Source organism: Neovison vison, chromosome 12 (assembly GCF_020171115.1).
Source record: "Neovison vison isolate M4711 chromosome 12, ASM_NN_V1, whole genome shotgun sequence".
NCBI lineage: Eukaryota > Metazoa > Chordata > Mammalia > Carnivora > Mustelidae > Neogale > Neogale vison.
Genome location: NC_058102.1, coordinates 96,349,017 through 96,364,863, shown reverse-complemented (window position 1 = coordinate 96,364,863; position 15,847 = coordinate 96,349,017). Strand labels below are relative to the sequence as shown.

Genomic DNA, 15,847 nt, shown 5'->3' with positions numbered 1-15,847 from the left:
AGGCTACCCGCTGAGCAGAGAGCCCGATGAGGGGATCGATCCCAGGACCCCGGGATCATGACCTGAGCCGAAGGCAGAGGCCTAACCCACTGAGCCACCCTGGCGCCCCCTTAATCCCATGACCCTGGGATCACGACCTGCGCCCCCACTGAGCCACCCAGGCGCCTTTATCCCTGAACTTTTTTACTGTGTATTTCCTAAAAAGAACACTCTCTGGGGTGCCTGGATGGCTCAGTCGGTTAAGCATCTGTCTGCCTTCACCTTGGGTCATGATCTCAGAGTCCTAGGACTGAGTCCCACATTGAGCTCCTTGCTCAATGGGGAGCCTGCTTCTCTCCCTCTGCCTGCCGCTCCCCCTGCTTGTGCTTGCTCTCTCCCTCTGCCCTCTCTGTCAAATAAGTAAGATCTTTAAAAAAACAAAAACAAAAAAACCCACAACAACAAAATTCTCTTATATGATAGTAAAATTAGAGAAATCAGGATATTAACATTGACAGGATACTGTTATTTACAAAACCTCTTCCAATTTTGCCACTTGTCACAATAATCTCTTTCAGCAAAAGAACATTCAAGACTATGTATTGCACTGAGTTGCCAAGCTTCTTTCAACTTATTTTAAGATTTTATTTACTTGAGAGAGCACATGTGGAAAACAGGGGAGAGGGGCAGAGGGAGAGAATATCAACCGGACTCCCCACTGAGCATGGACTCTTATGCAGGGCTCAATCTCATGACCCTGACCCAGAAATCATGACCTGAGATGAAATCAAGAGTCAGACACTCAACTGACTGAGCCACCCAGGAGCCCCTTTATTTATTTATTTATTTAAAGATTTTATTTATTTGACAGACAGAGATCATAAGTGGGCAGAGAGGCAAGTAGAGAGAGAGAGTGGGGAACCAGGCTCCCCACTGAGCAGAGCCTCCCCCCCCCCCCCGCCCATGAGGGGCTCCATCCTAGGACCCTGAGATCATGACCTGAGCTGAAGGCAGAGGCTTTAACCCACTGAGCCACCCAGGCGCCCCTATTTTTTTTGTTTTTTTTTTTAAATTTAGGGGCACCTGGGTGGCTCAGTGGGTTAAAGCCTCTGCCTTCAGCTCAGGTCACAATTCCAGTGCCCTGTGATCGAGCCCCCATATCGCGCTCTCTGCTTGGCTCGAGCCTACTTCCCCCTCTCTCTCTCTGCCTGCCTCTCTGCCTACTTGTAATCTCTGTCCAATAAATAAATAAAATCTTTTTAAAAATTTATTTATTTATTTATTTGACTGAAAGAGAGGTCACAAGTAGCCAGGATCTCAGGACCCCTGAGATCTTGACCTGAGCTGAGGGAGAGGCTTAACCCAGGTGCCCCTTTAAATTCTTTTAATCTGAGGGCGCCTGGGTGGCTCAGTGGGTTAAGCCGCTGCCTTCGGCTCGGCTCAGGTCATGATCTCGGGGTCCTGGGATCGAGTCCCACATTGGGCTCTCTGCTCAGCAGGGAGCCTGCTTCCCTCTCTCCCTCTCTGTCTGCTTGTGATCTCTCTGTCAAATAAATAAATAAAATCTTTTTTAAAAAATTTCTTTTAATCTGAAAAAACTATTAACACTTTTGGGTCTTTCATGACCTTGATTTTTTTAAAAAAATTGATGTTTTAAAGATTTATCTATTTGACAGAGAGAGTGCTCAAGCAGGGGGAGCAGCAGGCAGAGGAAGAGGGAGAAGCGGGCTACCCGTGGAGCCCAACACAGGGCTTAATCCCATGACCCTGGGATCACGACCTGAGTCAAAAGCAGAGGCTCCACCCAGTGAGCCACCCAGGTGCCCCACCCTGAATTTTTTAAGAATACAGCCAGTATAATGAGAAGATCTTTCAGTGTGGGTTTGTCTGATGTTTCCTCATGATTAAATTCAGGTTTCAATTTGGGCAAAAATGCCACAAAAGTCAGACTGTAATCTTAACGTATCAGGAGAACATGATGATTTGCACCTTTCCCAGGAAAACTAACTCTGGTTAAGTGTTGCTGGCAAGGTTCTCTACCGTCGAGTTACTATTTCACTCCTTTGAAATTAATAAGAAATCTTTTGAGGAGATTCTTTGAATCCTGAGGGTTAAGAAACTGACATGATTTAAAAAAGAGAGAAACTGATGTGATCGGTTTTCTGTTTCATTCAGATAATTCTAGCAACTGTGTAGAAAAAGTAGGGGGTAGGGAAGATAAAGGAAAACGAGACCTCTTTAGGAGGTTATAAAAATTCAGATCAAAAAAAGTATAAAGCTTCAAACCAAGGCATTTAAGAGAAACAATCTATATTGGTTTAGGAAGTAATTATTTACCACAATAAGAATTTCAAGAAAAAGATCAGGGGCGCCTGGGTGGCTCAGTGGGTTAAGTCGCTGCCTTCGGCTCAGGTCATGATCTCAGGGTCCTGGGATCGAGTCCCACGTCCGGCTCTCTGCTTAGTGGGGAGCCTGCTTCCCCCTCTCTCTGCCTGCCTCTCTGCCTACTTGTGATCTTTCTCTCTGTCAAATAAATAAATAAAATCTTTAAAAAAAAAAAAGAAAAAGATCAGGATTAGGGAGGAAAGATAATTATACTAATTTTGGACATGTAGAGTTTAGGGTACCAAGTACAAATTCTGAAGGGGGTAGCAGACATTAGGAATTCTGAAAGGCCACACAGGGAAATTACACAGAATAAAAGCAGAAAAATGAGTGTTCAGGGTAGGGGCAGTGCCTAGATGGCTCAGTGGGTTGGACGTCTGCGTTTGACTCAGTTCATGATCCCAGGGTCCTGGGATAGAGACCCATGTCATCTCTCCTTCTCTTCCATTTGTTTTTTCTCTCTCTCTCAAACAAATAAATAAAATCTAAAAAAAAAAAAAAAAAAGAAGAAAGAAAATGAGAGTGGGTCTGAAGAATACAGAACGCTGGACAGCACTGATTCTTTATTTTTTAAAATTTATTTTTATATTTTTACTTTTATTTTTTTAAAGATTTTATTTATTTATTTGTCAGAGACAGAGGGAGAGAGAGCGAGCGAGCACAGGCAGACAGAGAGGCAGGCAGAGGCAGAGGGAGAAGCAGGCTCCCCGCCGAGCAAGGAGCCGCATGTGGGACTCGATCCCAGGACCCTGGGATCATGACCTGAGCCGAAGGCAGCTGCTTAACCAACTGAGCCACCCAGGCGTCCCAATTTATTTTTATATTTTTAAAAGATTTTATTTATTTATTTGATAAACAGAGCAAGAGAGCACAAGTAGGGAGAGGGGCAGAGGGAGAATCAGACTTCCTGCTGAGCAAGGCACCTGACAAGGGGCTTCACAAGAGACTCGATTCCAGGACTCCAGGGATCATGATCTGAGTTGAAGGCAGCTATTTAACCGACTGAGCCACCCAGGTGCTCCACTCTGCTTTGTTTTTTAGCCTTCTTTTTTCCACAAGTAATATAGGACTACATTCCCATTTTAAAAGACTCAGAGAGGGGCGCCTGGGTGGCTCAGTGGGTTAAAGCCTCTGCCTCTGGCTCAGGTCATGGTCCCAGGGTCCCAGGGTCCTGGATTAAGCCCTGCTTTGGGCTCTCTGCTCATCAGGGAGCCTGCTTCCCTTCCTCTCTCTCTGCCTGCCTCTCTGCCTACTTGTGATCTCTGTCAAATAAATAAATAAAATCTTCAAAAAATAAAAAATAAACGACTCAGAGAATATAATTATTAGCCTTTCTTCCCACTTTCCTCTCCCCCATCCATTGCTGGGTGTACACTCGTTCTTTCAATGTGCCTTCTCTGTCATACACAGATTCTTGTATGGACAAGACAGACAAAATCCCTGCTCTCATGTAGTTTTATGTTCCAGTGATAACAATTTCTAGGGGCACCTGCATAGCACAGTCAGTTAAGTGTCCAACTCTTGGTTTGGACTCATGTCCTAATCTGAGGGTCCTATAATGGAGACCCATGTCAGGCTCTGCAGCCAGCAGAGTCTGCTTGAGATTCTCTCTACCTCTTCCTCTGCTCCTCTCACTCATGCTCTGAAAGTAAATAAATAAATCTTAATTTTTTTCCCCCAATTTATAGTCTAAACCTTGATTACAATATATTCTGCCATTCGCCCCAGGACTTCAGTTGCCTTGTTGCCATTTTTCCCCTGGAAACAAATCATGTTGCAATTAACATCCTGGTAACATGATTTTGTTGGAACACAAGATCAAATCTCTCTCCTAGGACAGATACCTGGAGGAGGAACAGCTGGGTTGGTTGAATAGTGTGCCTACTATTTATTTTTCTAGCTATATAATCTTCTGGAAAGCCCTTCGCAATTTAGACACCACCAAGGGTGCCTGAGAATACTTTTTTTTTTTTTTAAGATTTTATTTATTTATTTGACAGAAAGAGATCACAAGTAGGCAGAGAGGCAGGCAGAAAGAGAGAGGAAGGGAAGCAGGCTCCCCGCTGAGCAGAGAGCCCAATGTGGGACTCGATCCCAGGACCCTGGGATCATGACCTGAGCTGAAGGCAGAGGCTTTAACCCACTGAGTCACCCAGGCGCCCCGCCTGAGAATACTTTAATGATAATATTTAAAAAACTAAAAAAAGAGCCTGCCCCCACCACACCTCAAAAAAAGACTGAGAGTTGGGGGCACCTGGGTGGCTCAGTGGGTTAAAGCCTCTGCCTTCGGCTCAGGTCATGATCCCAGGGTCCTGGGATCAAGCCCCCGCATCGGCATCAGGCTCTCTGCTCAGCAGGGAGCCTGCTTCCTCCTCTCTCTCTGCCTGCCTCTCTGCCTGCTTGTGATTTCTGTCTGTCAAGCAAATAAATAAAATATTAAAAAAAAAAAAAAAAAAAAGACTGAGAGGGGCCTGAATGGCTCAGTGGATTAAGCACCTGACTTGGGCTCAGGTCGTGATCTCCAGGTCCTGGAATCAAGCTGGCTTCAACTCTGCTCAGCAGGGAGTCTGCTTGTCTCTCCGACTCCCCCCATCCCACCCCCACCTCTGCTCACAGGCACTTGCTCTCTCTCTCAGATAAATAAATGGGTAGAGTCTTAAAAAAACAAAACAAAACAAAACAAAAACCTGAGAAAGATTGATTAGATGACAGAAAATCCTGGAGAGAAGAGCCTCGTAAAAGTCAAGGAAGTTGGAATAAGGGGACTTTTTGTTTAATGGTTATAGAGTTTCAATTCTGCAAGATAAAAAAGTTCTGGAGATGTTTCACAACCATGTGAACATACTTAATATTCTGAAATACACACTCAAAAATGGTTAAGATGGTTAATTTTATGTTACTTTTTTTAAAAAAAGGATTTTATTTATTTGACAGAGATCACAAGTAGGCAGAGAGGCAGGCAGAGAGAGAGAGAGGGGAAACAGGCTTGCCGCTGAGCAGAGAGCCCGATGCGGGGCTTGATTCCCAGGACTCTGGAATCGTGACCTGAGCTGAAGGCAGAGGCTTTAACCCACTGAGCCACCCAGGCGCCCCGTTATGTGTTTTTTTACCACAATAAAAAAGTCAAGGAAGTGGAGTGCTTGGAGGAGGGAAGGGAACTGTCAAAAGCTGCAGTCAAGTCTGATTTAAAAAAAAAAAAAAAAAAAATGGCCAGGATGTGGGACCGGATACCAGGGCAGAGCATGGCTGCCTGCAGCTGGGAGGCGCCATGAGGAGCTGCTGTAGTGGCTCACAGAGGTGGTCCCAAGGGAGTAAGACGGAAGACAGAGAGGCAGGGATGCAGAGAACTCTGCCCAAGGCTTGATTTCAAAGGAAGGGAAAGAGTACTACCCTAAGGATGACAAGAGCTTGAGGAAGTGGGTTGTGAGGGGGTCGTTTCCTTCCAATGAGAAAGGCCCCAAGATGCTGATATAAAGTGAGGAGAGTGCTAGTGAAGCGGGAAAGGCAAAGACAGGAGAGAATCCTGTCATTGAGGCAGTGGTAGGCAGGAGACCTGGAATGAGGTTCAACAGGAAGAGGGACACCTCTGAAGCAGGAAAGAAGAATGGTACTAAAAACAGTCCACATAGGTTTTCCAAAATCATGTCAGTAAACCTTAAAGAAATCAGATGATCCCTTATTCACTTACATGACCAGAAAGTGTATAGTTGAGTGATTATGGTAATGCGAGCCCATTTGATGGAATAATGTATCTATTTTAAATGGATACATTCCTTATGAGGAATACGCAACAGAATCATGAAAGGTAAATATAGAAGGACACAAAATTGAATACCGAGCTGTTTAAGAACACCATATATTTATAAATAATCCATACATAAAGAGACCAGAAGGAATGACCAAAATGTTACCAGTGATTTTATTTGGGTGTAGGATAAGGATTTTTTTTTTCTACTTTTAGTTACCAAAAACTTTAGTAGGTATACATTTTTTTAAAAGTCATAATTCAACTTTAAACAGTCTTCCACATTATGAAAAAAAAAACATATACTTTTTAAATTTAGAAATTACTTGAGAATAAAAAATACAGAATGTTCTTACTTTTGAAGTACAGTAATAAAAGAGGACAGAATTTGGTCATACTGGGAATCGTCTCCCATGGACCGGGTTAAGTCTTATGTTTGCCTTTAGAGTTAGAATGGACTTTGAGAGACCATGTGGTTTAACACCCAGGGCAGGAATCTTCTCCACAGCACCCAAGAGTCAGTCACTCCATGCTTAGACACTCCTGGGAAAGGTCAAGGGTGTGGCAAGAGCACAGATGAGAAATATTTATCTAGCCCAGACTCATTTCTCTCATAGCATTCTAGAATGTCTATGTCCCTCTAAAACAGGGTACCCAGAGCTCCACATGCGGACTGACCAATATGGATACCTTTCCGGGGCGCCTGGGTGGCTCAGTGGGTTAAAGCCTCTGCCTTCAGCTCAGGTCATGATCCCAGGGTCCTGGGATTGAGCCCCGCACTGGGCTCTCTGCTCAGCAGGGGGCCTGCTTCCCTTCCTCTCTCTCTGCCTGCCTCTCTGCCTGTTTGCAATCTCTGTCTGTCGAATAAACAATTAAAAATCTTAAAAAACAAAACAAAAAAAAACACTTGCAAGCTCCACCAAATGAGCCTGCCAAGAGCTCCTGCTTTTGGTACCTTTTTTTTTTTAAGATTTTATTTAATTAATTAATTTATTTTAAAAGATTTTATTTATTTATTTAATTTATTTATTAGACAGAGAGAGGGGACACAAGCAGGTTGAGGAGCAGAGGGAGAAGCAGGCTCCCTGCCTCAGATCATGACCTGAGCTGAAGGCAGACACTTAATGACTGAGCCACCAGGTGCCCTGCTTTTGGTACTTTTTTTTTTTTTTTAATATTTTATTTATTTATTTGACACAGAGAGAGAGATCACAAGTAGGCAGAGGCAGGTAGAGATGGGGGGGGGAGAAGGCTCCCTGCTGAGCAGAGAGTCCTATGTGGGGCTCGATCCCAGAACCCTGGGATCATGACCTGAGCCAAAGGCAGAGGCCTTAACCCACTGAGCCACCCAGGCGCCCCTGCTTTTGGTACTTTTAATTCACTCAGTGTTTTTTGTTTCGTTTTTAAATATTTTATTCCTTTATTTGACAGAGAAAGAGAGAGAGAGCACAAGCAGGCAGAGAGGCAGGCAGAGGGGGAAGGAGAAGCAGGCTCACCATCAAGCAGGGAGCCCAATGCAGGGCTCGATCCCAGGACCCCAGGATCATGACCCGAGCCGAAGGCAGGCACTTAAGCAATTGAGCTGCCCAAGCGCCCCTCACTCAGTTTTGCTTATTTTTTTCCTACTTCTTCTATAATGATCATATTTTAATTACCTAATAATAATGAAATAAAAATAATAATAATGAAGTCAACATTTATACAGCATTTCTCTACGCTAAGCACTATTCTAAGCATTTCTTGTATATTAACTCATCTAATTTTTACTACTCTGTTAGTTACTCTCTGAGGTTGGGACTGTCATTACCCACATTTTACAGATGAGTAACAGATGCACAAAGGTTAAAGAGCTTGCCTAAAATCATACAGCTCACAACTGGTGGAGACTGATTCAAACCCAGGCAGACTGGGTCCAGAGCCCAAGCTTTTAACCACCATGCTAAATCCCCTCTCAATTCAAAAAAATGCAAGCTGCAAAAGGCATGTTGTATGAATAGTATGGTCCCAGTTTTACAAGAACAATTTAAAAAATAGGGCGCCTGGGTGGCTCAGTGGGTTAAGCCGCTGCCTTAGGCTCAGGTCATGATCTCAGGGTCCTGGGATCGAGGCCCGCATCAGGCTCTCTGCTCAGCAGGGAGCCTGCTTCCTCCCCTCTCTCTGCCTGCCTCTATGCCTGCTTGTGATCTCGCTCTGTCAAATAAATAAATAAAATCTTAAAAAAAAATTAAATAAATAAATAAATAAATAATAAAAATTACAGGTGCCTGGGGGTGCCTAGGTGACTCAGTTGGTTAGGCATCCAACTCCTGATTATGGCTCAGGTCATCTCTGGGTCATGATGCTGAGCCCCACATTAGGTTCTGCACTTAGTGCAGTATCTGTTTGTCCCCTCTCTCTGTTCCTCCCTCTGTTCAATCTCTTGTTTTCTCAAATAAATAAAATTTTAAATAAAATCTTAAAAAAAATTAGGAGTGCCTGGCTCAGAGATAACTTAAAAATAAAATCTTTAGGGAAGCCTGGGTGCCTCAGTGGGTTATAGCCTCTGCCTTTGGCTCAGGTCATGATCCCGGGGTCCTGGGATGGAGCCCCACATCGGGTTCTCTGCTCAGTAGGGAGCCTGCTTCCTCCTCTCTGTCTGCCTGCCTCTCTGCCTACTTGTGATCTCTATCTGTCAAATAAATAAATAAAGTCTTTAGAAAAATAAAAATAAAATAAAATAAAATAAAATAAAATCTTTAGGGGCGCCTGAGTGGCTCACTTGGTTGAGCAACTGCCTTTGGCTAAGGTCATGATCTCCAGGTCCTGGGATCAAGCCCCATGTCCCGCTCCCTGCTCAGCAGGGTGCCTGCTTCTCCATCTTCCCTCACCCTGCTTGTGTTCCCTCTCTCAATTTGTCTCTGTTAAATAAATAAAATCTTTAAAAAAAAGAAAAAAGAAAATCTTTAAAAGAAATAAATAGGGACGCCTGGGTGGCTCAGTCATTAAGCGTCTGCCCTCGGCTCAGGTCATGATCCCAGGATCCTGGGATGGAGCCCAGTGCCAGACTCCCTGTTCAGCACGGAACCTGCTTCCAGGGAGCCTGCTTCTCCCTCTCCCTCTGCCCTACCCCCTGCTGGTGTGGTCTCTCTCTCCCTTGTGCTCTCTATTGCAAATAAATAAACTTTTTAAAAATCTAGACGCTAAAATTTTACTTGGTTTTTTAAAATTTTATTTTATTTTATTTTTTAATAGGCTCCACACCCAGCATGGGGCTTGAACTCATGACCATGAGTTTAAGAGTTCCATGCTCTACCAGCTGAGCCAGCGAGGTGCCCCACCAAGATTTTACTTTTGATCAGGTTATTTATTTCTGCAAGATTTATTTTTTTTTTTAAATTTTATTTATTTATTTGACAGTCAGGGATCACAAGTAGGCAGAGAAGCAGGCAGAGAGAGAGAGGAAGGGAAGCAGGCTCCCCGCTGAGCAGAGAGCCCAATGCGGGGCTCGATCCCAGGACGCCGGGATCATGACCCGAGCCGAAGGCAGAGGCTTTAACCCACTGAGCCACCCAGGCGCCCCTGCAAGATTTAATTTAAAAAAAAAAAAAAAAAATCAGTTATCCTTAGAGCAAAGGGCAAAAATTAAAATAACTTTTCCCTTTTCTCCCTTGTTGCTATGGGGCAATATAGAAAGCAGGCCTAGAGGGGCGCCTGGGTGGCTCAGTGGGTTAAAGCCTCTGCCCTCACCTCAGGTCATAATCCCAGGGTCCTGGGATCAAGCCCAGCATCGAATCAGGCTCTGCTCGGCAGGGAATCTGCCTCCTCCTCTCTCTCTGCCTGCCTCTCTGCCTACTTCTGATCTCTGTCTGCCAAATAAATAAATAAAATATTTAAAAAAACAAAAAAAAGCAGGCCTTGCACTTTCCTTCATTTTATTTTATTTTACTTTACTTTATTTATTTTTTATTTATTTGGGAGAGCACAAGCAGGGGGAGTGGCAGGCAGATGACCCCAAGATCATCTACAGACTGAGCCTGTGAGACGCCCCTGTACTTTACTTTTTTAATTAATTAATTTATTTATTTGCACTCCTTATTCATTTCTTTTACAGTAGACTCCATGGAGCCCATCATTGGGCTTGAATTCATGACCCCAAGATCAAGACATGAGCTGCAATCAAGAGTCAGACACAACCAAGTGAGCCATACAGGCGCCCCTGCACTTTCAATATACCAAAGCTAACAGTATTTTCTTTTTTTTTTTTTTTTAAAGATTTTTATTTATTTATTTGACAGACAGAGATCACAAGTAGCAGAGAGGCAGGCAGAGAGAGAGGAGGAAACAGGCTCCCTGCAGAGCAGAGAGCCCGATGCGGGCCTCGATCCCAGAACCCTGGGATCATGACCTGAGCCGAAAGCAGAGGCTTTAACCCACTGAGCCACCCAGGCGCCCCTAACAGTATTTTCTTAAGGAGGAATACAGATTCTGAAACTTACCTTAATGGGGTCTCAGGAGATCCCATTTCCCAAAATAAATAGCAGAGAATTTGTCTCTCCCGGCAAAAGGATGGCCAGAGGGGGAGGGAAGCCACTAGTCAGTGTTAAGAGCTGGAAGGTTCCCACCATAAAGTCAGCATTTACAAAACTACAGACATGCTAGGCATTGTTCTTTCTAGTTTTATTTGTAGTAATCGCTACACCCAGTGAGGGGGATCAAACTTACAACCCAGAAATCAAGAGTCACATGCTCTTCCACCTGAGCCAGCCAGGCACCCTGGCATTGTTCTAAATCAAAACCCCCTTTATCAGTAGAGGTCCTCCTGTTTTATCTACTCTTACACAATTGCACTCTTTCAGGAGTGCCGTCTCAAGAATTAAGGGGAAATTTAGATTTATAATCTGATTAGGGTATTCCCTATTTGTCATCTATGGGAAACAAAAGTCTTAAACAACCTTGGAAGCCAGCTATCTGCCCTGCCTTGCCCTGCCCCCAGGCAGAGAGTCAACCTGATGGGCTAGGCTCCTTGATGATTCCTTCCATTCTCTGGGACTCTCAACACTGCCATGGGGCCTTCAGAGGAGCAAGTTATCATTCCAAGGGGGGAGGCATCACAAGAACTCAACTGCTCACTGCCCCGGGGGTGGAAGCTTTAATAAAACTAACACTTTATGGGTCACCTGGGTGGCTCAGTGGGTTAAAGCCTCTGCTTTCGGCTCAGGTCATGATCTCAGGGTGCTGGGATCGAGCCCCACATCGGGCTCTCTGCTCAGCCGGGAGCCTGCTTCCTCCTCTCTCTCTCTCTCTCTCTCTCTCTCTCTGCCTGCCTCTCTGCTTACTTGTGATCTCTGTCTGTCAAAAAAAATGAATAAAATCTTAAAAAAAAAAAAAAAAACCACTAACACTTTAGGGACCTCAATAGTCATAGGCAATGACCATAACCACTGGAAACAGTTTCCTGGATATTCTCCTTGAGCTGTAGAATAGAAGAAAAGGCCTTCCGAAGGTTTCACCTGAACTAAGGAGCACTGAGGTGTCCCTTCGGGCTGTTCTGCCAGCCTCCCTGATTTGAACATCCCAAACCCAACCTGAAGACTGCATTTCCAGCCTTCTTTTCTATAGGCCCGGAATTCAACAAGGTAATTACATTATTTTATTTCCTTACTGTCACACTGGGGTCTCTCTATATAATCCTTGTCACTATTACCATAAAATGCAAGGGCTTTCTCAGATCCCTTTATATATACCCTTTTAACTTGCTGTTGAAGTTGCTTTCTCTGGTCTACCCCTAAAGAGAGCCAGAAATTCAAAACAGATTGTTGCTAAAGGAACCTGAACATTTATCCTCCCTTATTCACAGTTTCTTAAAACCTGTGTACGTATGTGCAAACCATGCACCTTGTCTTTTTTTTTTTTTTTAAAGATTTTATTTATTTATTTGTCATAGAGAAGCGAGAGTAAGCTCAGGCAGACAGAGTGGCAGGCAGAGGCAGAGGGAGAAGCAGGCTCCCTGCCAAGCAACGAGCCCGATGTGGGACTCGATCCCAGGACGCTGGGATCATGACCTGAGCCGAAGGCAGCCGCTTAACCAACTGAGCCACCCAGACGTCCCCACCTTGTCTTTTTTAAAAAAAATTTTTTAATTTTAGGGGCACTTGGGTGGCTCAGTGGGTTAAGCCTCTGCCTTCAGCTCAGGTCATAATCTCAGGGTCCTGGGATGGAGCCCCGCATTGGGCTCTCTGCTCAGCAGGTAACCTGCTCCCGCTCTGCCTGCCTCTATGCCTACTTGTGATCTCTCTCTGTCAAATAAATAAATAAAATCTTTTTTAAAAAATTTTTTAATTTTTAAGATTTTATTTATTCGTTTTTTTAAGATTTTATTTATTTATTTGATAAACAAGTAAGCAGAGAGCCGGACAGAGAGAGAGAGGAGGAAGCAGGCTCTCTGCTCAGCAGAGAGCCTGATGCGGGGCCTGGGATCATGACCTGAGCCCAAGGCAGAGGCTTTAACCCACTGAGCCACCCAGGCGCCCCGAGATTTTATTTATTCATTTGAGAGAGATAGAGTGAGAGAGTATGAGCTGGGGGCAGGGGTTGGGTGGGCAGGGGTTGGGTGACAAGACTCCCCACTGAGCAGGGAGCCTGATGCATGGTTCAATACTATAACCTGCTCCAATGTAAGGAAACAGGTGACTTCTAGGAATTTCATCATAGTGAAGAAATTAACTGGTTAAAGGGTCTCACATTTTATTACAAATCTCCCAATGAAGGAATAGGTATGGAAAATAAGAAAACATAGTTGGGAATCCAGAAACTTGATACCCAGTTCCAGCTCTATTACTGACCAGATTTGTGACCTTGGGCAAGTTACCTAACTGAGCTGAGCCCCAGTTCCCTTACCACACAAGAAATGAAGCATCTTGGACTACATGCATTCTGAGGTACTCTACAAGTTGCAGAGCTCTAAGATTCAACATATAAAACAGAAATGGCTAAATTAGGGTATAATTAAGTTAAGGAAGGTGCCCTGGCTTTACCACTAACCGAACTGACTTTGCTCTCTTTAGGCAACTCTCTTGACTTTTTAAGTGAAAGGAAGTGGTCCTAGGACACCTGGGTGGGTTGCTCAGTTGGTTAAGCGTCTGCCTTCAACTCGGGTCTGTGCCTGGGATCAAGCCCTGCCTTGGCTCCCTGCTTAGCCAGGAGCCTTCTTTCCCTCTCCCTCTGCTGCTCTCCCTGCTTGTGCTTGTGCATACATTCTCGCTCTCTCTCTCTGCTAAATAAATAAATAAAATCTTAAAAGAAACAAAGTGGTCTCTTTATTTAAGCAGTAGAGTTCTTAGACTGAAGTTACTCCTTCTCTTAGAGAAATTACTTCTGAGGAATTCTGCTTCCTCACTTATGAGATGAAGGGGTGAGCTACATTGCCCCAAAGATTGTTTAATTCTAGAATGCTATGATCCATACTGGATTTACCATAGAGGACTGAATGATTGATTGACTAAAGTGAGCTCTACACCCAATGTGGGGCTTGAACTCATGACCCTAAGATCAAGAGTCCTCTGAAATCAAGAGTCGCATGGTCCATCGACTGAGCTGGTCATGTGCCCCACCACAGCGGATTTTAAAATTAAAATTCTTTAGGGGACACTCAGTTGGTGGCTCAGTTGGTTAAGTGTCTTGACTCTTGGTTTCAACTCAGGTCATGATCTCATGGTCAGGGGATCGAGCCCCGCATCTGGCTCTATACTGAGCTGAACACAGAGCCTGCTTAGGATTCTCTCTCTTTTCCCCTCTGCCCCTCCTCCCTGGCTCATGCGCTCTCTCTCATTAAATAGATAAATAAATATTTTTTCAAATGAAATTAAATCCCTTAGTATGTTTTAAGTGGTTCAATTTTCTTTTCTTTTTTTTTTTTTTTAAGATTTTATTTATTTATTTGACAGAGAGAAATCACAAGTAGATGGAGAGGCAGGTAGAGGGGGAGAGGCAGGTAGAGGGGGAGAAGCAGGCTTCCTGCTGAGCAGAGAGCCCGATGCGGGCCTCAATCCCAGGACCCTGAGATCATGACCTGAGCCGAAGGCAGCGGCTTAACCCACTGAGCCACCCAGGCGCCCTAGGTGGTTCAATTTTCAAAGAATCCAGAGGGCACACAATACCTCAAGAATTTATTTAACACATGAAGTGAGCCCTACCAGGCCTGAAGGCCAGCAAGGACCTCCTACTTAGTCACCAACTCCAAGGACTATTTGTGTGGTTGCCCCAAACCTCAACTTCATCATCTACGCACAGTCACTTTGCCAGTAGAGACATGTAAAAGATAAAGAAAACACAATCACTGTCCTCAAACAAAGGTGTAGGCTTGAGCCCAATGAACATACAAGATATAAAACACATAAAAAGACATAAAATTGACTGAACAATTCACCAAAAAGTAAAAGTTAATAGTTACTGTCAGACATAAATATGCAAAGAACACACTGATGTGGGTTAATCACAGAAAGCTTTATGCAGAAGAATCTTTAAGAACCAGGTTTTCAAAAGCAGAGGGAATCCAGACAGGCTGAGAAGAGACCTGAAGCCTGGAATGGGATTCTGAATCAAGGCTCTTTACCTTCCAAGTGTTGGGGGGTAGGTTCCCTGTTCACAAGGCTCCAACCCCCTGAGGCCTCCACTCAGTGCCACTCAGGAGACGCTCCCAGTGACCCATCTTGTTGGCTATTGTCCGACTGAGTCTTCCTTCCTAGTAACAAGCTCCATCGCCAAGGGGATGGATGTGATGTCACATTCAGGAGCACTCTATTAATAGGAACAAGGAAGAAAAAGGTGAGTCAGGGGAACTACCTCCACCTGGCAGTGAAACTAGGCAGATTTGGATCTGGCAGTTGGCTGAGGAGGATGAGATGATTCCATTAAGAGCAACAGGTTGCAGGGCTGGGGACACAGGACTGCCTTCTAAAGATGGAGAGCACTGCCTAAGGAATCACATACACAGTCCAGGAGAGTCAAACATAGCTGAGAGAAGCAGAGGAAGGAACAAGAAAAAAGATAAAGAAGAGCTCTTTGAGACAGATAAAGATTCTCTTATTCAGTGCACACAACCACGAGTAATGTCAACGCTTCCATATCTGTGGCTATAGGATGCAGAGATCAGTGACAGCTTACATGCACAGTACGATGCTTTCATGTTTCCCAAAGGCTTTCACAGAAATTACTGAAGTCATGTAAAAATAATTCTAATCCCCCCTCCAACTGGAAAATAGTATTTCATAAAGAGAAGATACTCAAGAATCTCTGCAGGTGTGATTCTACTTCCCAAATCAGAAAATATTCCTGAGGGGATTAGCCTTTAAAAAAGCAGCAGCAGCAATTACTCCCAAGTGGACAACCGGGAGAATCAGAGGTATGATTAGACTGACTAAGAATGGGACGAAGTAAAGGGGGACAAGGCTTCAGATGAAGGGTGCTGTGAGATCTACTCACTACTACACAGGAAAAAAGTAAATATTCAAACTCCTTTCCTCCCCATCACATGGCTATCAACAGATTAAGGGCTGTGTTACAAAGCAATAGGACGGTGATAATTTTTACACATAAAACTGAGACCATTTCATCTTGAGTCCAGTACACACGCTCACTGGTTTACAATGCTCATCAGACACAACACGTTTAGTGTAATATTTTTAAATGAACCAGAGAGATAAAGGTGCAATGTCAGACACACTTTCTCTTTTGGGGGTAGTGAGGAAGCTGTTTCTCCCT

The 15,847-nt window shown here is 44.2% G+C and overlaps 1 protein-coding gene across 2 annotated transcripts in view; it reads right to left on the bottom strand.

The window, feature by feature from the left end:
• Positions 1-15,847, bottom strand: part of RNF41 (ring finger protein 41) — a 31,450-nt gene that overhangs the window by 13,985 nt on the left and 1,618 nt on the right. For both annotated transcript variants that reach the window (XM_044226277.1, XM_044226278.1), the window contains exon 2: positions 14,700-14,884. The gene's annotated coding sequence lies outside the window, so the exon portion shown is untranslated. The remainder of the gene's footprint in view (positions 1-14,699; positions 14,885-15,847) is intronic.